Below are 27,360 nucleotides of genomic sequence, written 5' to 3'. Positions count from 1 at the left end.
CTCTCTCTCTCTCTCTCTCTCTCTCGGTTTTTGGTTTTTGAAGACAGGGTTTCTCTGTGTAGCCCTGGCTATCCTGGAACTCACTCTGTAGACCAGGCTGGCCTCGAACTCAGAAATCCTCCTGCCTTTGCCTCCCAAGTGCTGGGATTAAAGGCATGTGCTACCACTGCCCAGCTGCAACAGATCTCTTACATCATTTTCGCCTTGTAAAACTGACACTCTATACAAAGCAGTTCTCAACCTTCCTAATGCTACAGCTCTTTAATACGGTTCCTCATGTTGTGGTGGCCTCCAACCCTAAAATGATTTCTGTTGCTACTTCATAACTATAATTTTGCTACTGTTATGAATTGTAATGTGAATATTTGATATGCAGGCTATCTGATGTGTGATCCCTGTGAAAGGGTCATTTGACCCCCAAATAACCTTGACCTACAGGTTGAGAACCACTGCTCTATATCTACTAAATGCTAATCCCCCTCTATTCTTCCCATGGTCCTTGGCAAGCCACTTTCTGCTTTGTGTTTCTATGATTTTGATGACTTAGATGGTCCATAGAAGCAGACTCATACAGGACTTGCCCCACTGTGAATGGCTTATTTTTACTTAGCACAATGTCCTTGAATCTCATGCATAGTGTACCATATAACATGATTTCCTCTTTAAGGCTGCATAATGTTCTGTGGCACACATATCCAACTTTTTACATTCCTCTGTTGATGGATATTTGGGTTGCTTCTTCAGTTTTTTTCTTACACCTTAGTTTGTGGCTAGTTGCCTACATAGACCAAGTTACCAAACACCTTGTATCCAGTAAAATATATTTGTATAGAATTTCATCATTGTTTTCTGAGCCAACATTTAAGGGGTCTCTGGTTAGTCCTGAGATAATGTGAGGTAGGCCTTTTGAGAACTCTGCAGGCCGTAGCCAGGGGTAATGACTATTGGTAGGAGAGCACCAAGGACTATGTGCTCATGAGATACCCAGCCTTGGCTTTGCTCAAATCCTTTCTGTGCATGCACACTGGATCTACTAGGGAAGTAAGAAGTTATTTGTGTTAATAGTATTATTTTTTTTTAAATTTTCACATGTGTATGTGCATGAGGTTGGGGGTGTGCGTGTCCATATAGAAGCCTGGGGTTGATGCCCGGAATCATTCTTCACCACTCTTCTACCCTAGTCAGTGAGGCAGGGTCTTTCAGCAAGCTGAGTGCCTACTGATATGGCTAGTCTCTTTGGCCAGCTTGCTCTAGAGTGTTCAGATGCACAGGAACTCTGGAAATCACCAGTGGCACCTGTATGAGTGACATCAGGATGGATGGGATGGAGGACAGTTTAAGAGGGATAAAGAGGCCAATCAGAAGGCCCAAGAACAACCCAGAAAGACAAGATGGCTGGGAGTCAGACAATGGTCAAGACCTTGGAAGTGGACACCTGAATAGGAGATAATTAAAAGGTAAATTTAGTCATAACTAAGAGTGGTTGGATGTGAGTGGTTAGGAAAGAGAGAAAAGAGAGAAATAAACAAACCAACTTCACTCTCTATCCAAACGGATTAGAAGCTAGGAAGGTGGGACTGCTAATTGGAATGTCTGCTGGGAAGGTGGCTGGTTGATTCAGACATGGAACCCCAGTACCAGGAAGGTGGGGCAGAGAATTGAGAGTTCAAGGTCACCCTCAGATACATAGTTCAGGGCCAGCTTGGCCTACATGAAACCCTATGACAATAAATATGCAAGTAGTAAAATAAATTATACTTTTTAAAAAGGAATGTCTGGTGAAGCAGCATTCCAAGTTCAAGAAGAAGGTCTAGGCCCCAAGATGAGATGTCCCATGGAGAAGCCTGAGCCTACCTACCATGGACACTTCTGTCTCTATGCCACACCATTCTTGTGGAGTTCTTGTGCATTCGTATGGTCTGTACAGCAGTGGTAACATTTTATTCTTCAGAATGAGGGAAGAAGGATCAGAGTTCCAGCACAGAGAGAAGTAACTAAGAGCAAAATTTTACTCCAATTTCAGCAATGATTTGCTGAGTTCCAGTGGAGCAGGAAGCAAGCATGGCTCTATCCAGACAGACTATTAAAATGTCTTCTAAAGCCGGGCAGTGGTAGCACACACCTTAGAAAGGCGCACACCTTTCTAGTCTCACTTTACTCTCTTCTCCTTCTCTACTCTCTTCTCCAGGCCCCTGCCGTCCTGGAATTGTTTGTGTTCTTCAGACACACCATGCTTGGGGGAGCAGGAGACAACTCAGTAGTTAGGAGCACACGCTGCTCTTCCAGAGGACCCAGGTTCAGTTCCCAACACCAATATAGCCTATAACTCCATTTGCAGAGGGATCCAACACTCTCTTCTAGCCTCTGTAGGCACTACATATACATACATGGTGCACAGACATAGAAGCAGGCAAAAAGGCACTCATACACATAAATAAATATAAATAAAATTTAAAAAAACAGAATACCATGTCTTTCCTCATTTCCCAGCCTTGGTACATGCTGCTCCTCTGCCTAGAACACTCCCCTTTTCCTTCCTTTCTCCCATAAACCTGTGATCTGAAAAACTTCCCCAAGATCAACTGGATCTCACCTCCTGCAAGAACTCTGCCTGAACATCTCTCTGAGTTGGCGGTACCCCTGCCCTGCTCACACAGAAACCCCATGGGCAGATCACTTCACCCTTTTCCTTATTGCCGGTGTTCCACAAGTATCTTTTTTTGAATTAACAGGACACATCTCACTTGAAAGGAAGCAGAGTTCAGTATTCTTGGTTGTCTCTAGATAACCCCCTGCTTTTACAGTTCCGTGGTCCCATGGCCACCGAAGGGGGTTAAGGGCCTCAACTGACTTTGCGGTCTCAGACAGCTTCAGCTGCTAGATGCTCTCGCTCCTTGCTATCTCAGCACAGGCAGACCTGAACAGTGGCCTCAGAGTCTTCCTCTTTGGTCACTGGAGCTTCCAAGTGGTCTCACAGGCCCTGCCATGATGGAGTTTCCATGGGTCCCTTCCCCAGTGCGCCCCACCGATGGAATCTCCACCCACTCGGAACCGTAGAGCATCACCTGACACTAAGGCGCCACCCCTCACATGCTCAGAATCCATCATTTTTAACTCTCTGGGCCTCATAGAGGTACCACTGTGAGAGCCTTGGCCTCTTTGGCTCTCTCCCTGTCAAATGTCTGCCTTCCCCGTTCTCCCCTATTGCCTCTCAAGCGGCCCTCAGCCCTGTGGTTCCACTCACTTTTTCCTTACTTGCTGTTCTGTTTTTATGTCAGCTTGACCCAGGCTAGAAGCATTTGGGAAGGAAAAAAAAAAAAAAACCAACCTTAATTGAGAAAATGCCCCAACCAGATTGGCTTATGGGAAAGCAAGTGTGGTATTTTCTTGATGATTTATGTGGATATGAGAGACCGGGGCACGTAGGATATGCCACCCCTGGACTGGTGGTCCTCAGTGCTATGAGCAGGCCGAGCAGCCATGGGGAGCAAGCCAGCAAACAGCACACCTCCGTGATCTCTGTTTCATCCACGTTCCTGCCTGGAGCTCCTGCCCCGACTCCCCTCAGATAGAGTGTGGCCTGTGAGATGAAATGAACCCCTCCCTCCCCGAGTTGCTTTTGATTGTGGTGTTTTATCTCTGCAGTAGAAACCTAACCATGACCCTCGCTCAGGCCCCTGCCTTCACTGCCTTTTCTAGTGTCTGGCCTATCCCCTTGTCCCTGGCTCTTTCGTTCTGTTACACCAAACTTAGTTCTTTATCTATTGCAAGAATCCCTGCCTGTGACCCTCATCCCAACATCCTGGCTCTCTGCTCCCTCTCTTCAACAAGACTAATGACTTCTGTGTCATCTACCATTCTCACACTGACGGTGGTCTCAGTAGTAATACCCATCCCCACCTAATCCCAAATCCCAAAGTACTGAGCAATTGGACAGAGACAACCCAGGGTCGTTAACCTCTGGTCTCTACTCATACACATACATATGTGGCACATGACCACTCAAACATGTACATACAATAACACATTCGCACATACACATGTGCACGCACACACACACACACACACACACACACACACACACACACACACATTGTTGCTGAAACTCCCTCCCTGGGAGTGAAGTAACATTTACCCCTCCTCCCCTCCTCCTAAGATCCTAACAACAGAGACATGATTCTTCCAAAGTTCATTCATCCTGAGCATCAGAGAGACAGTGATCTCCCTGAAACCCTCCCTCTCTTTATTAGGCCACTTATAGCATCATGACTACAAGCAGCCATGATGGGCCCCTGAAGGATGACAGACTTTCCTTGGTTCCCTTAAGTTCCAAGAAAACTCAGAGTTTCCTGCCCTTATAGCTGTAGAGAGAGAAAGAAGCTCTATGCCTTGCAACCTGGCCTAGATCTTAGAAGCCAGGAAAATGGAAGAGAACTGGCTATAAGGCCGCCTTGGATATGGGGTCCAGATTTTGGCAGACCTACAGCTGCAAGGAGAGGGAGAGAACTGTTGGTAAAAACTGCCAGGTTTCAAAAACGAGTTTCCCCTTAAGAGAACTGCAGGGGCTGTGCCCTGATTTCTGGGGGAAAGAACCCAAGACGGAAGAGGGGGGTGCGCAAGAGCTCTAGCTAGCCTATTTGTAACCATCTTAGTGCAGGCAGACCAAACAGCCTAACAGCCCGTGCGGCTCTGCCTTGCCCTGTCCTTAGCCACTCTCTTCTCAATGTACATTTGTGAGATCCTGTCCCTGCCCACACATCTGCACAGCTGTTCGGTGGCAGCCTTGCCTGGGCATTTCCCAGCTCACAGCCTGCAGTCTGACCACCTCTCCTGCTCGTACTTTACACTTTGACTGCTAAATATCACACTTCTCCTTTCCAAGCAGCAAGCCCTCTGGACTCACCCTGTTTGTCATTACTTCCATCCTTCCACTGGGCCATCTTTGGTACCTACTCTGCTCTACCTGGCCACCCCATTGGTCTGGCCCCCTCTGTTGTCCCTGGAACGCTCATCATCTGGTCTGAATTTCTCCTTCCCCCACTACTTTCAGTCTCATTTCTGAGAAGTCATTTGGTGGCCTTCTCTGTCCCAGACCTGGGTCCCCACTTCAACCCTATGCCACCAGGTCAGTGTCCATTTTTTTCAAACAAGTAGTGCTCAGGATGCAGCCTAGGTAGTTTCCATGTCTCCTGTCTTAGTCAAGGTTTCTATTCCTGCACAAACATCATGACCGAGAAGCAAGTTGGGGAGGAAAGGGTTTATTCAGCTTATACTTCCACATTGCTGTTGATCACCAGAGGATGTCAGGAACTCAAGCAGGTCAGGAAGCAGGAGCTGATGCAGAGGCCATGGAGGGATGTTCCTTACTGACTTGCTTCTCCTGGCTTGCTCAGTCTGCTCTTTTATAGAACTCAAGCCTTCCAGCCCAGGGATGGCACCACCTACAAGGGGCCCTACCCCCTTGATCACTAATTGAGAAAATGCCCCACAGCTGGATCTCATGGAGACATTTCCCCAACTGAAGCTCCCTTCTCTGTGATAACTCCAGCCTGTGTCAAGTTGACACACAAAACCAGCCAGTACATCTCCTAAGGCCTCTTTAGAAATGCCCACTTGGGGCCACCCAGCTCTACTGTTGCAGAAGCTCCCTTGGCCTGAGCCCAGCAATCCATGTTGAGTAACTCGGACACATACTGAAGTTTGAGGACCAGAGCTCTGAAGCCTGGTTCAGGGCATCTCCCTTCTGCTTAACATCCTAAAATACCTTGTGTCCATTCGGGTCAGATTCATCCAGATATGACAAATGAGGAAATGCTTTAAAAACACAAGGGTCTATTTCTCTTGCATTTTGAAGAAGTCTGACCACAGGGAGTACCAAGCTGATACAGTAGTTCCACGGTGCTATTAGGAGCTCCGGGTCATAGCTTTTCATTTCTCCTTCCAGAGCACACATCTCTTTAGCATCAAAGTCACCTCATGGTTCAAGAGAGCTGTGATAACCCGAGCCATCACATCCTAATACTGACTAGGAGAGACAGCATGAAAGTCAGAAGGGGAAACTCTTCCAGCTTGTCAGGTCTCAAGAAGCAGCTTTCTAAGAGATCCGAATAGCACTTCCACTCAAAAGCAGTCTATCAGGATCTGCTCACATGGCTGAACCAGACATGTATCAGGGAAGCTGGGAAACATGGTTTGTTGTTTGGAATGGCACTGTGCCCAGCTAAAAATTAAGTTTCTCTCAAAAGGTTACATGCCATATGGTTTAATTTCCATAACATTGTGAGATAGCAAAATTACAGAAAGGATTAACAGATCAATGGAGGTAGTGATGGCTATCAAGGACTGGCAGGAAGTGGTGGCCCATTCTGTGTTTGGGAGGCAAGGACATGAAGGTCAGGTGTTTGAGGTCATCCCTGGCTACATAGTGAGTTTGGGATTAGCCTGGACTACACACATAAGAACTACACACATAAGAACATCAAAACAGAAAAAAAAAGTAATGTGACAGAGTTGTTATGAATACTGACTGTGTAGTGATCCTCAAAATCTACATATGTGATAGAATTGCATAGAGCTAAGTGCAGACATACCCCTGTTCATGTAAAGTCAGAGTGTTACTGGATGGGGTTAATATTAGGGTTGGGGTTAATATTAGTGTCCTGGCATGATACTGAACAATCATTTATAAGACACAATTAGAAGCAACTGGGTGAAGAATATTTTGGCTCTGTTACAACTGCTCACATATCTCACAAATCTTGTTATCTCAAAACAAGAAAGGAAGAAACAAACAAGATCCAGGTCAGATCACCCATGAGGAAGGGAGATGTCACTGATGAGGAAGGGAGATGTCACCGATGAGGAAGGGAGATGTCACCCATGAGGAAGGGAGATGTCACCCATGAGGAAGGGAGATGTCACCCATGAGGAAGGGAGATGTCATTGATGAGGAAGGGAGATGTCACCGATGAGGAAGGGAGATGTCACCCATGAGGAAGGGAGATGTCACCCATGAGGAAGGGAGATGTCACTGATGTTAGAAGTGGCTGCCTGTCCTCCTGGATCCCTAGCTTGTCCTGTGTCAATGGCCCCGGCTTCTGAGGATGCTCAGGGGGCTTCGCTGAACAGTGGGGTACCTCCTGAGCAACCTACGCCTTCACAGACTGTCATTTGCTGGTGTGAAGGCATTGCCACACAGAGGATGTGCTCCAAATTCCCATTAGAACTCAGGGTTCACTGCTCTCTTCATCTGAAGAGTCCCATGGGAGAAGTGGAAAGGCCCTAGCCTTCAATGGTTCTCAACCTGTGGGTCCCGACCCCTTGGGGATTATATATTAAATATTTGCATTATGATTCATAACAGTAGGAAAATTACAGTTTGAAGTAGCAATTTGGGGGTCACCAGGAACAGCCTTGGACCTAAGGCTGAGGACCTAAGCTTTTCCTTTGAGCAAGTGCAGGCGTGTTCGGCAGCTATCTCACCAGAGTGAAAACGAGAAGGGCAGACAGCAGAAGGACTTGTGAGTCCCGGATGTTTCTTTACTGACTGCAGGGGCAGCAGACAACACTGAGACAATTTTTTGGCAACTATTAAAGAATTCTGCCCTGTCATCTCTCTCCATGCTCTGTTCCTTGAGGTGTGCCCTAGCACCGGCTGCTTCCTCATTCCCTCATTCCTGGGCAGCTTTGCTGGGTTTGACTGCGCTCCCTGGGGAAGAATCACACTATTGTCACATTGCTGTCACATTGCTCAAATAGAACCCTATCTGGAAGCTCTTTTTGAGACAAAGAGTAGTCTGCTGTTTTTGAGATCCTGGCTGGCCTGGAACTCACTGTGTAAGACCAGGCTGGATTCAAAAGTGTCGCAGTCCCCCTGGGTCTATCGCCTTTGAGTGCTGGGAAGACAGATGTGTCACATGCACCTAGCCTGGTTTTGCTCAAAGGATGCTAAGGTGTTAGGGCGGAATGCATGGAAAAGTAGCACCTGGATGATGGAAGGATTCTGGGGGGTGGTGGTGGGGTTGGAGAAGGGGAGAGGAGATGAGAGGAAAGGGGAGGGGAGAGGAGGAGAGGAGAGGAGAGGAGAGGAGAGGAGAGGAGAGGAGAGGAGGAGTTGCAAAACACAGCACCTAGAGAATGATACCTAGGGGACCAAGGTGCAGAGCCAGCATCAAAGGGCACGGAAAAAGCATGTCCAAGCTTCCTGGCAGAACGCCAGGAGCAGAGAACTTAGCTGTAGGTCAGGATAAGCCCATGAAGGAGACGCTGTCAGTTTATGGGAACTATGGGTGTCAGGTCTGATGGAATGCAAGAGGCCTCTTGAATCTCCTGGCCTTGAGCCCATGGAAGGAGATCAGGAAGGGCAGGGATGGTGAATTCTCTGAACTTATAGGCAGAATTCTATCAATGTGTGTGTTTTTCGTACAGGAGTATCCATGGCTTTCATCAGATTCTCAAAGAGCTTCCAAACCCTTAACCGTGGCATCTGGAGATTTGAGAAAATGGCCTGGATGGGGAGTGGAGGGGGTGGGGAATAGCTAAGGGCCAGGGGGCACAGGGAACTAACTAGACTCAAGAGGAAGTGCTTAGCTTTGGCTGGTGAGCTGAACTGGCACATACAGTGATGTGCCTCCCAGATGACTGTGTGTACAGATGTCCTGGCCTCCTCTTAGCTAGGGCAAAGGACATGGCCAGGACATTCTGCTGCTTCTCCCAGCTCTTGGGGTTCCTTCCCTGCGCAGACTCCTGTCCACCTAACCATTTTGCTTAACTTAGTCACTCCCCCAGGCTCAGGGTGACCTTCCCTGTAGCCCTAGATTCCCTAAACTACTGGAAAGTGCTTCCAGAGCACACTACATTCCCCTGTTGAAGAGCCGATGCCCATGTCATTGGGGCTGGTGTCTGTCCTGATACAGTGCTCACCCCAGTGATAGGCTAGCACGGTGTCTGGCATATGGCAGACACTCAATATTCAGTGACTAATTGGATGAATAGAAATACAAAAGAATATGGTGTCCTTGGGTAAGGAGAGGACATGTACTCCTTGTAGGGAGACTTTAGAGTGCTCTCAGAAAATGAGCTGAGGTCTTTAATCCATCAGGAAAGAAGATAAAAACGCCCCCCGGGTTTGTGACGTAACTCCAGGGAGGTTAGTCTAGTTTTACCCACAGAATATCCCAGAGAGTCCTTGACAGGGAAGGACCATCCTGATTAATTCCTTGCTATAAATACAAAGGCAGATGAAGCTGAATAAATTCAGTAGGGAGAGAGCATTATGGAAATGTTTATATGTAAATATTTGTAAAACAGATGAGCCGTGAGTAGACAGAAGCAGAGGCCTGTGTTTAATTTCTGCTCCAGTCCATGGGTCAATGTTCTACCCACGGAATGGTTTACTCAGGGCCTGTGCTAGCAAGACAAAAGACGTGTAAGTCCTGGGCAGTAGCCATAGAAAGAGAAGCCACCTCCAGCTTTGTTAGCCCAACACTCACTTTTGGTCACTTGTTCTCTTCTCCCTAGTGTATAGGAGGTTTTGTGTGTATGTGTGGTATGGTGTGTGTGCATGTGTGTGTGGTGTGGTGTGTGTGCATGTGTGTGTGGTGTGGTGTGTGTGTATGTGTGTGGGTGTGTGTGCAGTGTGTGTATGTATGGGTGCAATGTGTATGGTGTGGGATGTGTGTGTGTGTTGGCCCTGATGGAGTGAGTGAGTCCTTCATTTTCATAAGGATGTCATCTCTACTCTCTGCCTAGTTAATTATCAAATTATAATTTTCATTAGCAATGCTGATGGCCATCCTTTTAGGCTTGGTCCCCTGCCCCCAATTCATATAAGATGAAATTACCGTTATTAAGTGTCCAATTTAGTGGCACTTAGTACTTCCCGTTGCTGAGCTATCTCTACCATCCCTCTCATATAACTCCATGTCCAATAAGCAGCTCTCCTATCCTCTCTAAGAACTGCCGTTATGGAACGTTGTATAATTCATGAGGATTCATCCATGTCACGGCGTATGTCACAGTGCCTGTACCTCTCTTTTATTGTGGGACAGTATACCATCCATCTACTGACAAATATTTGGACTACTTTCATCTTTGGGTAACTTATGAGTAAGATCTGTCAAAAAATAAAAAAAGTAAGATCTGTCTTTGACATGTATATAAACATTTAGTTTTCTTTGCATTGACCTAGGAATTTAAACCCTCTAAAATTTTGCCCAAAAAATTTTGAACATGAATTTAAATTCTCCCAGAAAATATTTGTCAAAAGCTCAGTGAAGGGCTGGAGAGATGGGTCAGTGGTTAAGAGCACTGACTGCTCTTCCGAAGGTCATGAGTTCAAATCCCAGCAACCACATGATGGCTCACAACCATACATAATGAAATCTGATGCCCTCTTCTGGTGTGTCTGAAGACACATACAGTGTACTTACACATAATAAATAAATAAATAAATAAATAAATAAATAAATAAAATCTTTTTTTAAAAAAGCTCAGTGAAAAGAAATATTACTATGACAAGTTTGGGGTTTTGTGGATTTTTTTGTTTTGTTTTGTTTTTGTTTTTCTTTCTTTGTTTTCTTTTTTGTTACAGTTTTTTAAAACATAAAATCCTTTCATCAGACAGCTGACCCCAATTTCTAATTCATTAAGCATAGAAAAAGAGAAGTGAGCTAGGCTGGTCACAGGGGCCATCAGACTGCTACACCTCCCAGGACGTTTCTTCTCAGGAGATGCTCTTGGATGTTGGTCCTCAGATTATTCTGAGAGACACACTTAGAAACTGCTTTTTATGGGGATATGGTGGCACATACATTTAATCCCAGGACTGGAAGACAGAGGCAGGCAAATCTCTTTTGAGTTTGAGGTCAGCATGGTGTACATAGAGAGACCCTGTCACAAAAGCAAAAACCAAACAACAGCAAAATTAAAGCAGAGACTCTGGTTTTTTGTTACTATCATGTGTGGCCATGGTGGCACATGCTTGGACACCCAGCACTCTGGCAGCTCAGATAAGTGTGGCCATGGTGGCACATGCTTGGACACCCAGCACTCTGGCGGCTCAGATAAGAGGACTTAGAGTTTGGAACTAGCCTGGGTTACAAAGCAAGGCCTTATCTTGCTATGTAAGAAAAACAGAGGGGCTTTGAAGGATAAGCACTGACCGACAGGTAATAAAGTCTTTGCCATGCAAACATGAGGACCTGAGTTTGATTGCCAGGTCCCACATAGAGAATGCTAGGCTTGGTGCCATGGACTTGTAATCCCAGCACACTGAGGAGTTGTGACAGATTCCTGAGGTTCATTAACCAGACAGCCAAACCTACTTGTCAAGTTCCAAGGCAATGGGAGACCTTGTCTCAAAACAGAAAGACTGACAGTGCCCCAGAATGATACCCAAAGGTTGTCCTCTGGCTTCTACACACATGTGCTCGAGAACCTGTGCACCTACATACACATGTGTGTCCATATAAACAAAATCATCCACAGATAAAAATGAGAAGCTTTGATCTGGGTTTTCTAATGGTAGGAAGGATAGTACATTCTGGGTAAGCCTTGAGGGAAAGCTCAGGCAAATATGAGCAAAGCTACTGGGATCTGTGTAGCTGGACACACAGGCCACCAGCTCAAAGGCCTACTGTCAGCATCCATGCATGAGACATGGGAGAGGGCAGTAAGGCAGGCCCTGGGTTCAATCCCTGTCCTGGGGAGTCGTGAGGATGCCTAACTGTTTTCCCTGTGTGTAATGACGTAGCAGTGACTCTCCTATGAACTCTCAACCTGCTCTTTTAAGTAGGTGCTTCTCAAAGCTTGAAAAGAAGAGGGGTTGGTTCTCCCTAAACTCTGAGTCATCTTAGCTGACTGTGGTGAATTTTGGAGTTTTGGTTTCTTTCCTTTTTTTTTTTTTAAGAATTATATATTTATTTTATGTATATAAGTACACTGCAGCTATCTTCAGACACACCAGAAGAGGGCATTAGATCCCATTTCAGATGGTTGTGAGCCACCATGTGATTGCTGGGAATTGAACTCAGGACCTCTGGAAGAAGTCAGTGCTCTTAACCACTGAGCCATCTCTCCAGCCCCCTGACACAGAAATATTATGAAAAAGTGTTTTCATTTTAACCCCGGGTGTGGGATCTGGGGCTGCTTCGGCCCTGGGTGTGGGATCTGGGGCTGCTTCAGCCTCTGCAACAGCTGATTTGCTCATGCTGTTGCAGGGGCATGGCTTTGCCAGCTGCAGATAGTTTTTGCAATTGTGTGATATTTGGAATTCTGGGAACTTTTCAGACGTTTTAGGAATGGTAGGGCCCCAAGAGGCAGATGGTGGTTGTTGGTCATTCAGAGGCACTGGCTGTGGTTTGTTAGTAGTCATGCTCAAAGAAACAAGAAGAAATAAATTAGATTCTGCTCTCTCTCTCGCTCTCTCTTGCTCTCTCTCTCTCCATCCTTCCCTCCCTCCCTCCTATCCTTCTTTCTTCTATATCTAGTGATAGAGGATAAAACTGGGGGGAGATAAAGGGTAGGAAAAAGAAGAACCTACAAAGTAGTTAAGACCATTACAGCTGATTAAATTTCTCTTTTGCTTGTCTTGCTGAAACACTCAGAGGGAAGCAGAAGCCAAATCAGCAGCTCTGTAAGTCAGCTAGATGCCTGGCTGTGCACTACTCTTCTAACCTGCCTTATCTAAAACCTATCCTGAAGCACCTAAAATAGTGTGGCAATGCAGGATAACAGGAAGCACCTTCTCTTTCAGTCGTGACCTCCCCAGTCTTCCCACCATTAACTCTCAGCCTAGATCCAGGAAAAAAAAAAAAAAAAAGGTCAGACTGGAGACTTACTCTTCTCCAGGTTGGTGCTGGATCCAAGAAGAAACCACCCCAGAGCAGCAGAGGGAGGAAAGGAGGGGAACCCACAGCCTGGTACAGCCATTACCTGTGTGTGAACATCCCTTCATGGAGTGAGAGCTATAAAAAGCATGACCTCCAGCCATGAGGTATTGGAGAGGACAGGAGGGTATGGAAGCTGACGGGGACACCAATTTATTCTTCAGTTTTGCACAGAAATAGAGCATTGCCTGCCCACAGCAGAGAGGAGGAGGAAGTTGTTCTAACCATAGGATCTGGGGCGGGGTGGGGCAAGGGACTGAGCTATCAGTCTGGACTTCCTGACAAACAGTGGCAGGAAAGTTAACAGCATTCTGGGCAGGAAAAATGGCTTGGTGGAGACTGAGGTGAGCATGAGAAAGGGGGTAAGGATCTGTAGCTATTCATACAGACCACAAGCTCACAGGTCTGCAGGGTGAGCACTGCGTGTCTGTGCATGAGGCATCAGGGAAGACAGAGGCAGGAGGTGCCCAGGGACCTGTAGTAAGACCCAGTACAGCACATGCCTACCTATTAACACTGTCCTTTTGAACCCAGTGGGACACAGCCAGCCAGCCAGGCACAAGCTTGATGCAAGCTCTGAGATGGAGTCACAGGGCTGAGGAGAAAGAAGGCTGACTGGGGAAGGCAGGGAATGGTCAAGCATCATCCTCATGGCTGGAGAAGTTTTTTAAAGGCATAAACAAGGAAGCAACCGGGCGGTGGTGGCGCATGCCTTTAATCCCAGCACTTGGGAGGCTTTTCAGTGACACGGAGAGCTGAATCCTCCCACAGAGTCCCGGTGGGACAAGGTTAGTGGGTCTCAGAGCCCAGGCAGTGGCAAGAGGATGTTTCAGCCAAATGAATGGGCTGAAATGTTTCAGGGAAGCCTGGTTAGACTTCTGGACATCTCAGGCTGAAACCAGAATGGATACAGACACTTCTCTTTCCTGTTATCCGCTCCCAGTGGCTTGTGATAGCTTGTTGTACCTAACAGACTTCTGTTGTTTTCAAGAAGAGGTCACAAGGCCTCTAGAACGACCAGTAGAACTTTAAGTCTGGGAATTATACATGTACCAAGCAATGGATGCATGTGTGGCTAAAACCTTAGAGATGTGGTTTGATCAAATCAACTCCTGAGCCAGGCACATGACTTTAATCCCAGTACTTGGGAGGCAAAAGCAGGTGGATTTCTGGATTTCTGAGTTTGAGGGCAGCCTAGTCTACACAGTGAGTTCCAGGACAACCAAGGCTATACAGAAAAACCCATCTCAACCCACCCCCCCCCCAAAATCAACTCCTGAGAAAATCAGCCCCCTGCCCCCTGTACTGATGTTTTAGATTGATTTGTAATACTACTGACAATCTGTGCAGTCAGTAGGATTGTCTGGAGTATTTTATTCCATAACATGAGAATACTATATAACATACAGAGTTATATATAACTGTATATCATTCCTCATATGATGATATTATTTATTTCTGGAAGATAGCAATTGTTTCCACAGACAATGTATGTTCTGAAGAATGCCCTGGTGTGACCCAATGCTGACATTTGGCTAAGCATCTGGAGTGCAGGCCTAGGGAGTTGGGGCCAGGCAGGCTTGAATGAATATAAGATACAACACAGGTTCAAAGGGGAATCCTCCTCGTGATGGGCCAAAGGGCACAGATCTATGTCATAGAGAAACTAACCTCAAGGGTGCCCATAACCAGAAGGGTGCCCATAACCAACCAGAAGGGTGCCCATAACCAGAAGGGTGCCCATAACCAGAAGGGTGCCCATAACCAACCAGAAGGGTGCCCATAACCAGAAGGGTGCCCATAACCAACCAGAAGGGTGCCCATAACCAACCAGAAGGGTGCCCATAACCAACCAGAAGGGTGCCCATAACCAGAAGGATGCCCATAACCAACCAGAAGGATGCCCATAACCAACCAGAAGGATGCCCATAACCAACCAGAAGGATGCCCATAACCAGAAGGGTACCCATAACCAGAAGGGTGCCCATAACCAGAAGGGTGCCCATAATCAGAAGGGTGCCCATAACCAACCAGAAGGGTGCCCATAACCAGAAGGATGCCCATAACCAACCAGAAGGGTGCCCATAACCAACCAGAAGGGTGCCCATAACCAGAAGGGTGCCCATAACCAGAAGGAAGGGTGCCCATAACCAACCAGAAGGGTGCCCATAACCAGAAGGGTGCCCATAACCAGAAGGAGAAAGTAATCTGTAAATTCAATCTCACTTCTGTTCAGAGATTCTGTGTGATTTGATTATACCCTGTTAGAAGCACGTTAAGGAATTGTGGATCTTCACTCTCAAGTGTGAAATGGAAAATTTGAATATAAAGCATGCTTATGGAAATGTAAGCAGTGTTATTTACCAATGGCTGTGATCAAGACAAGATCTCAAGTTAATCCATCAGGAGTAAAATGTGAACAAGGCCTGGTGGGGTATCCCTATAATCTGAGTACTTGGAAGGCTAGCCTGGGAGATAGTGAGATTCAGGCCAGTCTGGGCTACAGAGAGAGAGGGAGAGAGAGAGGCCCTGTCTCAAAGGGAAAAAAAGAAGGAAGTACATAAAGCCAAATGCATAACACATAAGTGACAGCTCTTCCTTGCTGGGGCCACTAGTCAAACGAAGGAGGCACTAACCAAGAATATCTGTACATATGCTTCTGTGTGTGTGGACACCGCATCAGCATCACTTGAGAACTGAGGAATGCAGAACCTCAAGCCCAACTCGACATGCAAGCGATTAGACACCCTGGAGCTTGGCTCTAAATCCTCCAGGTGGTCCTGATGCTTGCTGGAGGTTGCGTAGCTCCTGTGCGGGTGCCTGCCCCAGGATGGTACCTGCCCCACGATGTTTAGTGCTGCCCATCTGTATGGTTTCTTAGGTTTCATGCCAAATCAACCAAGCTTCTTAACATTGGTTAAACATTGATTACTTCTAGTTATATCAGCCAGACTAGGGTTGTATTCCCAGACTTATTCCAAATGACCCGAGTGCTCTTAGCGTCTCAGCCATGAGAAGACAGAGGGCACTTCTTAGTCCCCAAGTGTGGCAAAAACCCAAGAAGCTGTTATAAATTTTGGTGCTTGGAGATCTCAAAAGAAACAGCATCCTGTGTGCATCACGTAAGTCTCCTGGTAACCGAAGTAGAAAGCAATGCATATATGCAGGATGGCTCTTCGAACCAGTGGTTTAACAGAGATGCAAGGAAGATTAGTGTTATAGCTGTGTTCAAGGAGGAAATGGGATGCCTGCGTCAAGGATTTGATGGTGATGGAAATGTTCAGAATAAAGGGTGATGGCCCAAACCTGCCACTCTTCAAGCTCGTTTTGTCATAGCCAATGATACTTGCTCTTGATTGGTTGACCGCTCTAATCGCTCCGTCCCCCAATAGGATTCAAATGTGCAGCCTCAAATGAGCAGGCTCTTGGGAATTGGGGTGTGGTTGGACTGTGAGATCTCCGGATGGTCCCTGAGGCAAGAGTACCTTTTCTTGGAGTGAATCCATACCTCCAGCTTAGTAGATTCCTCTGGGATTCGTGGAAGGGAAAAGTGAATGCAGGGACGAGAAAAATGACTTCTTGCCTTGAGCATGAGTTGTTTCCAGTTCCCTGTGATGCGCACAAATTTGTTTATGCGGTCAGAGAAGCCTAGAGCCAGCTGCTGCTCCTTCAAGCAGGGAAGGTACCTCTCCCAAGCTGACTCCTGCGCTGCCCCAGGGAACGCAGGATGAGCTCAGGGCAGGGTGAAACGCGCATCCCGGACAAGGACCAGGCCGCTCTGCTCACGGATATAATCAGCTTTGATGGGCAGAGGCTGGGGCTGTTTTTCCAATTAGAGCTGTTAGAGGATTCTGGCAGGGACAGCATTTGGCTTAATTCAACAGACCCGGGACTCATTGAATTAGTGGATGTAGAAGGGATGAGAAGGGCACTAATGGGAGGGAACCTGGGGTAGCAACAGGATAGGGGGAAGGGAGCCCAGAAGGGCTTGGTCAGGAAGTACTCAGTAAGGCCTGGCAGTATGGTCTGAGTCACTGGGCAGGCCAGGTGAAGCAGACAGCTTTTGGTACTTGATAGGTAAAGCTGGTGGACATCGTAGGCATCTGGATTCTCAAAGTCCGTGTCCCGGCTTCTGGACAGCTTCGTGTACCCTTCTTCCTTCCCGGCCATTCGCATTCGGCACTTGCTGCTCTCTCCTTTTTCCAGAGCCTACAGTTTTCTAGGTTGCCCCAATAGGCAGCCTTCTGGCTTGAAAATTAAGAACGGCAGAGAGCAGACCTTGAAGATTCTGAGTCTACCTCTTCATTTTGCAGGAGTGAAAGCCATTTGTTCCTTAGGAAAGTTTAAGAACTTGTCAAGATCACCTTCCCCTTCAGAGGCAAAGTCAGAGTTGCAATCCAGCCTCCCACCCCTACGTGTCCCTATGAGTCTCACCATGCTCATGATAATTGTTTTCAGCGTCCATGCAGACCTGGGCATTCCTGGAGATTTGTGTTCCTAGCAGCCTGAACCCAGCTCATTAAAAAAGTGGGGCTTAGTGGCCAATGCCTATAATCCTAGCATTCGGAAGGCAGAGGCAGGCAGATCTCTGTGAGTTCAAGGACAGCTTGTTCTACAGAGCAAATTCCAGAACAGCCAGGGCACAGAGACATACACACACTCACACACAGAGAGACAGAGAGACTCAGAGAGTCAGACACAGAAAAAGAATCAGAGAGACAGAGAAGAGACACACAGAGAGAGACAAAAAGAGTGTTGCAAGGGCTGGAGAGATGGCTCAGAGGCTAAAGCACTTAACCATGAAAGCATGAAGACCTGAGTCTTCCAAGAACCCATGTAAAGTCTGGGCCCAGTTGTGTGTGTCTGTAATCCCAGGGCTCCAACAGCAAGATATGAAGGTGGAGACAGGAATGTCTAGAAGTCTAACTTACACAGCGATGAATATCAAAGAGACTTGCTCCCAAAACAAGGTAGATGCTCTGCAAAGCCAGACACCCACACACACTGTGGCATAGGTGCATGGGCACTCAAAACACACACACACACACACACACACACACAAAGATTAAATAAATAGAATTGCTGGGGATGTAGCTCAGGGGTAGAGTGCCTGCCTAACAGGAGAGGCCCAGGGTACAATCCCTAGTACAGAGAGACAGAGGAGAATGAGAATTGATTTTGATTCAAAAGAGATCCAAACATAATTGTCTTTCCTATACCTCTCAACATCCTGTTGAAATAGTAGAGGAAATTTTTTATTATTTGTCTAGGAGAAAAGAAAAAAAAAAAAACAGGGCACAGAAAGATTTTAAAGCATACCCAAGTGGTCACATAGTATTAAGTAACAGACCCGGAACTCTGGTCCTAAAGCTGAATGGATGGTTGGCCAATATGGAGACTGCCACATGCTTTACATTTTATTATTGCTTTTTTTTTTTCCCGAGACAGGGTTTCTGCCCTGGCTATCCTGGAACTCACTCTGTAGACCAGGCTGGCCTCGAACTCAGAAATCCATCTGCTCTGCCTCCCAAGTGCTGGGATTAAAGGCGTGCGCCACCACTGCCCGGCACATTTTATTATTCTTTTTGTGTGTTTTGCAGTTTCCCCACATCTGCTCAGGTCAAAACCATAAGAAATGGGGAACTTCCTGGAGGGCTAGGCTAGCAGCTGTGAACAACGCTTCCCTAGTCCGACCTGCTTTGCTCAGATACTGTCTGTCTTCACCCAGAGGACATATTTAAAATAGGATCCTGTAAGAAAGAATCCTGGCTCCGCTGAAGCTACCAAAAGTCTGGTTCTTCCGTGTGGGAGTGAAAGTTGGTCCTGGTTGACACCAAGCAACTGCAGGATTAGAAGGCAGCCAAGATACTGGAGATTGTGCACAGTTGGTTACATTGGAAAGCAAGCATTTGTTTCACACATGAGAACCTGGAGCTGTCCAGAACCCACTGTCTTCTCCAGGAATGACATAGCCACAGCTAGAGTTCCCTGCATCCTCACCTTGAGGTATTCCCATCTTCTCTGTCAGAGCAGCTGGTGGAGGAGGTAAGAATGTGCAGTCCCAAATTCCTTACACTCAACACTCCGTGTCCTTGGTCGAGTTCATCTTGAACCTGAAAACAAAGGAAATTCTGCATGGTAGAATTTGTTATGAAGATGATCGCAATCCAGCCAGGCATGGTGGCTCTTGACTGCTATCCCATCACTCTGGGGCCTGAGTCAAGGAGATTATCTTTTTTGTTTTGTTTTGTTTTTTTGGAGACAGGGTTTCTCTGTGTAGCCCTGGCTATCCTGGAACTCACTCTGTAGACCAGGCTGGCCTCGAACTTAGAAATCTGCTTACCTTGGCCTCCCAAGTGCTGGGATTAAAGGCATGTGCCACCACCACCCCGCCAGGAGGATTATCTTGAGTTTGAAGTCAAACTGATCTATATAGTACCACGTGAGCCAAGGTGACAGGCAAGACCCTGTCATTGGAGTTAGGGGGAAGGGGAATGGAAGAGAAAAGAAAAATAAGAGCTAAATTCTAGTTAGCATGCAAGCACATGCTGGGTTACGTTCCCTTACCTCTTGAGCAGCTCCTTCCACTCTGTCTAGCATGGCCCTGGATGTTTACATACCCAGACAGAGGAAACATGCCTTACAGGATGGTCCCTGTCTCAAAACTCCCCATGCCCTTCTCCAGGGTCTAGCCTGGTAAGTGTAAGTCTTCACCCGTCATCAAGGAAAACAACAGTCGGAGACTACTACAGAAACCCACAGCCAATCAAAATGCAGAGCTGTGGGAGCTCAGTCCCAGTGGATATATATCCACAAAACTCCCACACCTAAGGCTCAGGGAAGTTTGGGAAAGGTAGGGCATGGGTGTACTTGTTTGTAAGAGCTAGATGATGGGGAATTTGCTATTGTAAGAGCTAGATGATGGGGAATTTGCTATTGTAAGAGCTAGATGATGGGGAATTTGCTATTGTAAGAGCTAGATGATGGGGAATTTGCTATGTTTCCACATGATATTAGAAACTATACCCATAAAATCTCACCAATGTGACTTCCCAAATGTGTGCTGAACATAGCACCAATGGATGTGCTGAGGTGGATGGGGGAAAGTCCATGGAACCTAACCCTACCCAGAGCTAGCTACAGGCAACTGGGGAAAGCTGGGGACAGAAGTGGCCCAGTCCAAGAAGAGCACCCCAATTGGCTGTCCAGTGCCAAATGGTCAGCCCTGAAAACATACACATAAGTAACCTTATACAGGCTGAGCAGATTCTATCCAGGGATATTGATGTCTATACATATACACATATACATGTGATAACAGTTGGGGGGGAGTTATGAATTTGAAGGTGAGCAGGGAGGGGGAATGTAGAAGAGCTTGGAGGAAGTAAAGGGAAAAGAGAAATGGAATTATAAACTCAAAAAGAAAAAGAAAATAACCTTTTAGCTTCTGAAGAAAACACAAAACCAGAAGGAAAAATAAACATTGACTAGATTGTTTTTACAACCCAGCCAGAGGAATGTCCTGAAGAAGCTGGCCCACGGCTGATGACACATCCCAGGGAGCAAAGGCTGGAAGCTGCAGGCTTGGGTCTTCCTTTCCTTCCAGCCCTTTCTTGTGATTATTTTAGGACACTGACTTAAGTGGCTTTCATTCTCCCCGTCTTATCCCTTCAATTCTGTCAAACACACTGGACGCTTCTGCTGCCTGGCTACCAGGCAGGTGGTCCCAAATGTCAAAGAGAAGCTGCCCAGTCTTAGAAATTGTCCACACACGCCACGGTGGGAGGACATATAAATATAGACCATAAAGAGATTACTCATTTCAAGCCCAGCTTCTCCGCCATCTCCTTGCTGTGACTCACAGATCAATTAAAGGTGCTGTAATTCAGTATGTCAGGGGTAAGCTGTGCAGAGGGAATGGTTCAAGCCCCTTCCCCCCACCCCCCCCACTCCAAATCCCTTTGCCCGAACCCTGCTGGTATATGAGTTACCAACTGCTTGTTTCGAGAAAACCAATTAGGAAAACCGTAAATTGCAATCAACTAGAAAGGTCACCGCACAGGCTATAAATACAGGCATTTCTAAGCCAGAGTGGAAGTCTGTGCTGCAGTCTCTCCTCCGCCCACATCCTCCAGCTGAGGCCTCCTTTGATAAACTGAAAGAACATCCAGGCCAGGATCAAAAAGGCACTCCCCTGGCTTTTCGTTTTACTGTGGACCCTCTCTGATGACCCTAGCAATTCTTAGCTTTCTGGCAACATTGTTTGTCTTGAGCTGCCCAGCCCTGACTCGGACAAACATTTTCTTCACCATGCAAAACTTAGAAAACACTGACAATTGCCACAAGGAAATAATAATTTATAATCCCGCCCTTCAAAAACAAAAGTATGCGGGGTGGGTGGGGTTGTGAACACTTGTAATACACTCAGGAGGCGGAAGCAGAAGGATCACCAGTCTGAGGCAAGACTCCTTCTAATGAATAAAACAAAAAGGAGGCAAAAGTTAACACTTCGGGGTATGCTCCAGCTCTGTGAGTGCACACTTGCTTCTCTTTGGGAACACACTTCAAGGTCGTCATTTGGAGTTAGCACTGTTTTGTAGCCTGCTTGCTCAGCGGCAGTGGTACCCACATTGATGCTTTTTGTAGTGTTCCACATGGAAGGTGATATAGTTACCTTCTGTTGTGTTAGGCATTAGATAACTTCCGATTTTGCCCTCGAATAGAAGGCTGCAGGGAATATTACTGGACTTGAAGTTTTCCTGTAGTCATGATCATTTATGATAAATGCTTGAAATGAAATTGCCAAGCTCTTGATCTCTAAAACCAGTTCATGTTGCCAAATTGCCTTCCAGAGAGGTTGGCTCTGTTTACCCTTATACAGCAGTGCGCTTATGACCATTTCCCCACACCCTTGCCAGAAACTATTAATATACATTTCTAAATCTCAACCAATTTATTGTATTAATCTAAAAAGTCAGGGCTGGGAAGATGGCTCAAGTCAGTAGCCTGTTTGCCTACTGACTTGAATCTGAGCTCAGCTTCCCAGAAACCACATAAAAAGTGAGTTAGTGTGTACCTGTACCCATGGCACATTTGAGGAGGTGGGGAAAGGCGGATCCCAGAGGCTTACTGTCCAGCTACCCTTGCCAAAGAGGTGAGTTCCACATTCAGTAAGAGACCTGACTCAAAAACCAATGTAGAGGGTTGATAAGATGGCTCAGTGGGTGAGGGTTCTTGCTGGCAGGACAGAAGACCTGCGCCTGATCTCTGGGACCCACTCAGAGTAAACCGACTCCCATAAATTGTCTACTGACCTTCACATGTGTGCTGTGATATGTGTGCACCCACATGTATACACGCAATGAAATTTTTTTAAGTGGGAGCAATAGAAGACACCCAATGTCGACTCTCACATATATGTACACACAGAGACATATATATGCCACACACATACATGTGTGCGCACGCGCACGCACACACACACACACACACACACACATCATTTTTGTTCAGGTGTTTCCAAACCTAAAAAAAACACACAAAAGATTCCTAGAGCTACTCATGAATTTACCCTGAGGAGTGTTCTCTGCTGGGCATCCCATTCCCTAGAGTATGACAGGGTCCCAGATCTGCTAGGGTAGATCAAGAACCTGGCACACAGATCTGCAAAAGTTTCTAGACAGCTCAAAGGAAGGCTACTTCAAGGGCAGCCACCCACTTGGGTTGCCAGCCTGAAAAGCCTTCTCAAATCTGAACTGGAGCCTAACCCAGCTTTTAGGTAGCTGGAGCAGGGCCTAGCACTTGTGGTTTCAAACAAAACTCTGTGCTCAATAGCAAAGAGGGATCCATCCCCTAGCTCATTCTCTCAGAATTTCAGCTACATCTATGTGCCAACTGCCTAGAACCTTCGACATAATTGTGTCATTTGATCCTTAAGACAACTCATAAACATATAAAAGAATTAGCCCCATTTAAAAGAGAGAAACTAACTCAAGGTTACACACAGAACCAGGAATTAAATCCACCCTTCAAGCCCCAATTCTTGAACATTTCCAGTAGGGCCTGGTGCCTCTGTGGGCCCTGGCATTTCTTATCCCAAATCTCTCCCTCACACACTCAGGAGCCAAGGTCTACTCTCAACGGTCTGGTATTGGAAGTTGTTGGTGAGGACAGCACGGTGCTGAAGTACTATCTGCACTGTGCCAACGGCAGGCTGGCAGCAGGAAGAGAGTACAAGACCCTCCAGTCACGGTCACTGTAAGAGGATGAATCTGATAATGTCCATTAGGCGAACCTCGACATCCTTTGACATCCAAATCTGAATTACTGATGTTTGAAATGAGATTATTTCAAAAGCATTAAGTGGCCCTGGAAGGAGTGACAGCAAACCCGACTGTAGTCTCCCAGCCCCTAAACAATCTCTTTAGCTCAAGGCTCTTAATTTACAGCAAATAGAGTAAGCCATTTAGCTGGGCTATTAGGCCTTTGAGCTTCGAGGGTTCATCCTGAACATGTCTATTCTGAGACTTGCTTGATCTAAAATTGACATAAATAACAGGTCAGGGTACCTGAATGCATTTGTTCTCTCGGTTGGTATTTTCAGAGCTCTTACCATGTGCTGGTCACCAAAGACATAGAAATGAAGAGACATAGACCCTGCCCCCAGACATCTCCCTGGTTGTTGGGTGCAACTAAATGAGTCTGCAATGACATAAATAAGACATAACCTTGGGAGCGATGCCAATAGAGGACACCCAGTCAGCAGATATGCAGGTGGGATGAGATTAGGAAGTATTCAGAGCTGTACATAAACTGTCATAGCCATGGGCATGAGAACAAGGTCTAGTCTCAGATGTGTCCAAGCTACAGTACACAGGGCACATGCACCCCAGGATAGTGATCAATGGGATCTAACATATTTGTAGAGAACAATGTCATATCACAGTAACAAAAGGTTGGATCTGGAGGGGGATATATTGTGAGAAAGGAATTTTCCAGAGAGGGAGGGGATCAGAGGGAAGAATAAGGGATAAGTATATTCAAAATATGTTATATATCTACATGAAACTGTCAGCAAATAAATAAAATAATAATAAAGAAAATTGGGCAATCTTTTTTGCCACAGCTACCCTAGAATGCCAGGCTTTGTCCTGAGAAGGAGAGGGAACATGAGAGGGGCTTGATCCCTTGATTTAGGGAACTTAATTGTGGCAGAGTGGAGCGGGGAGGGACTGGTTAAGGCACTGAGGTTCAAGGAGGAGCTCACCACAGGGCCAAGATGGAAGACAGTGGAAAGCAGTAATGGCTGTCTTGACAGAGACCAGCAGAGCAGTTCTTAGGTAGGGACTAGCATAGTGTGTGTGTGTGTGTGTGTGTGTGTGTGTGTGTGTGTGTGTGTGTGTGTGATCATTAGGCCTGTGGAGATGGGTCTGGATGGAGTGTGGAGACCTGGACAGTTACAGAGTTCTTGACATGGCTCCTCCAGACCAGAGACTGCAAAGACAAGTTAATAAATGAGCTTTGTTCTCTAGACAATTCTCAGCAAATAATGGGTGCATTTCTCCCTAGAAGTAAATTTGTCAACCATTGTGGGATCACTTTTTCTTACAGTGTGCTTGCTTATTGGTGGGCAGTTTTGGCCTTCAGTCTCTCTCCAGCCCTTGATCAGTCAAGAACGAGCAAACATCAAAGCCCTCCATCCAAAAGGAACTATTTTGAAAGTACTTAATCTTCCATCAGTCCCACCATCCCCTGGCTTGTTCATTTGGTGAATCCAAATCATACTAATTTTCTCTGAAATGACGGTTCCTTTCAGGCCATGTTTGCTAACTATCCAGAGTCCACTAACCTTTCCCAAGAGAGCATCTGTAGCCTGACCCTCACCGGAAAGGCCTGTCTTCCACTGACCTACTGTCTTTGTTAGGGTTTTATTGCTGTGAAGAGACACCATGACCACGATAACTCTTATAAAAGAAAGCATTTAACTATGGTTGGCTTACAGTTTCAGAGGTTCAGTCCATTATCATCTTGATGGAAAACATAGCATCCTACAGGTAGACTCAGTGCTGGAGGAGTCAAGAGTTCTACGTCTTGGTCCAGAGAAAGCCAGAAGGGGAACTCTTCTGCACCGAGCAGAGATTGAACTGTAGGAGCCCTCAAAGCCCACCTACACAGTAACACACTTCATCCACAAGAACACACCTATTCTAACAAGGACACACTTCCTAATAGTGTTACTCCTTGTGGGTCAAGCATATTTAAACCACCACAACTACCATCTACTTGTATGTACCAAAACATGAAAAAATCATTGTGAATCTTGATAGCCAGATAAATTCAACATATCATGGGAGATGGGGGCATAGAGACTTGGGTGTGGAGCCTACCCCTGCCTCTTAGCAATTGTGGACAATGTCTTGGTCCTTTTCCCACTGCTGTGATGAAATACTTGACAAAAGCAACTCAAGGGACAAAGGGCTTAGTTGAACTCACAGTTCAAGGGTTCTCCATCATGGCAGGAAGGTGAAGGCAGCAGAAGCTTGAAGCAGCCAGTCACAACACATCTACCCTCAATTATCAAAGAGCAGAGATATAGAGATGGCTCAATAGATAAGAAGACTGGCTGCTCTTCCAGAGGTCCTGAGTTCAGTTCCTAGCCACATAGTGACTCACAACCATCTATAAAGGGATCTGATGCCCTCTTCTGGCATTCAGGTATACATGCAGCAGAGCACTCATATATGTGATTCTTATTTAAAAAAATAATCAGAGAGCTATAAATGTTAATTTTCAGCTTGACTTTTCATATTTCATACAGTCCTGGATCCCTTCCTGGGGAATGGCCCTGCCTACCTAAGCAAGATCCTCCCTCACAGATATTCTCAAGAGATCAACCTTGATCTAGACAGTCTTTCAAGGCACACCAAAGACTTGTCTCCTATGTGACTCTAGATTCTTCCAAATTAATACTATTAGCCATAACAAGCTAGCCGTTGACATTTCTCAACCTCTGTTTCTCTGTGTCTACATTGGCAGACATGACACATTCCAGGGATCCTGCAAGGTTGGAATAAATTGATGTATGCTATCTGATTTAGCAATGTATAGAAACACATAAATGGAGGGCTAGAGATTGGAGCGATGTCATCAAAAAAGAAGCCCAAAAAGTGTGCAATCAAGTCACCCCGGCTCTGACTGCTTAAAGTGGAAGGCACAGCTCTCATGCCTGCCTCACCTACCAGGCAGTATGTCCAACCAGCAAGGAAAACTACAGTCTATGTCCACGTGCTGTATCTAAGGCTTAGTTCTTAGAGCCCTAACAGACAGCCTCATCCTCCAGGCCCACACTGACACAGAGAGCCCAGGTGGGCCTCTCTGTGGCCAGAACTTTCCCACAAGCCTCTCTGCTTCTTGGTTGTTCATCAGGTTGACACAAGCTAGCATTATCTATAGTTCTCAATTTTGAAAATACCTCCATCAGATTGCCTGTAGGTGGGTCTATAGGACATTTTCTCAATCCATAATCGAAGTGGGGAGGGTTCCACCCACTGTGGGTGGGGCTATCTCTGAGCAGGTAGTTCCTGGTGATATAAGAAAACAGAATGAGGGCTGGAGAGATGGCTCGGTAGTTAAAGAGTACTTGCTGCTTTTCGAGAGGAGCTGAGTTCCATTTCCAGCACCCACATCAGGTGGCTCACAATGGCCTCTAACTCCAGCTGTAGGTAATCTCATACTCTCTGGCCTCCAAGGACACTTACGTGTACATAAACTCACCCAGGCACACACACATACACATAAATAAAAAATAAATTACTCCATTTTTTTAAAGCAGGCAGAACCCATAGGAAGTTTTGGGGTCTGGCCACACAAACCACTCAGACTCCAGTTAAGTAGGACTGACTATTGACCGTGCAGCCCAAGACTGATCAATCAGGGCCGTAGCCTAGACTCAGGAGCTAAAAGTTATGGCTATGAATGTTTTTCAGGGCCAGTTTATGAAGGGAAAAAACTATGAGCTCACCCCTAGCTAGGCTGTAACCCATTCGTTTATGTCCACCAGCCATCCCATATGGCTGACACAAAAGCAGCCTGACTATAAACACAGAAAAATAATTTGACTCAGAGCAAGGTTAAATAAACCCTATATTCTGAAACAGTAGTAGTAGTTGTTGTTGTAGTTGTAGTAGTAGCAGCCGCCACCGCAGCAGCTAGCTTTGAGCTATTTTTGTCATTGAGACAAGGTCTCATGTAGTCCAGGCTGACCTTGAACTCATCATGTAGGGAATGATCACCTTGAAATCTTAGTCCTCCTATCTCCATTTTTCAAGTGTTGGGATCATAGGCTGCCATGCATGTCAAGCTTGCTCTCTCTGTCTTTGACTCTGTCTCTTCTTTCTTTTTTTCTCTTCTTTTTCCTTCCTTCCTTTCTCATTTTTTTGAGTGTTTTGTTTTGTTTTATTGTTTTTTTTTTTTT

At 46.2% G+C, this 27,360-nt stretch overlaps 1 protein-coding gene and 1 long non-coding RNA gene across 6 annotated transcripts in view; one reads left to right on the top strand and one right to left on the bottom strand.

Annotated features, from left to right (window-relative positions):
- Window positions 1–16,668, bottom strand: part of LOC116101760 — a 17,615-nt gene extending 947 nt beyond the window's left edge. The window contains exon 1 of the long non-coding RNA XR_004122916.1: window positions 16,194–16,668. This is a non-coding gene — a long non-coding RNA (uncharacterized LOC116101760). The remainder of the gene's footprint in view (window positions 1–16,193) is intronic.
- Window positions 1–27,360, top strand: part of Fam163a (family with sequence similarity 163 member A) — a 94,599-nt gene that overhangs the window by 32,647 nt on the left and 34,592 nt on the right. The gene's annotated exons all lie outside the window — the stretch shown is intronic.

Source organism: Mastomys coucha, unplaced genomic scaffold (assembly GCF_008632895.1).
Source record: "Mastomys coucha isolate ucsf_1 unplaced genomic scaffold, UCSF_Mcou_1 pScaffold1, whole genome shotgun sequence".
NCBI lineage: Eukaryota > Metazoa > Chordata > Mammalia > Rodentia > Muridae > Mastomys > Mastomys coucha.
This window is presented reverse-complemented; position numbering and strand designations above follow the sequence as displayed.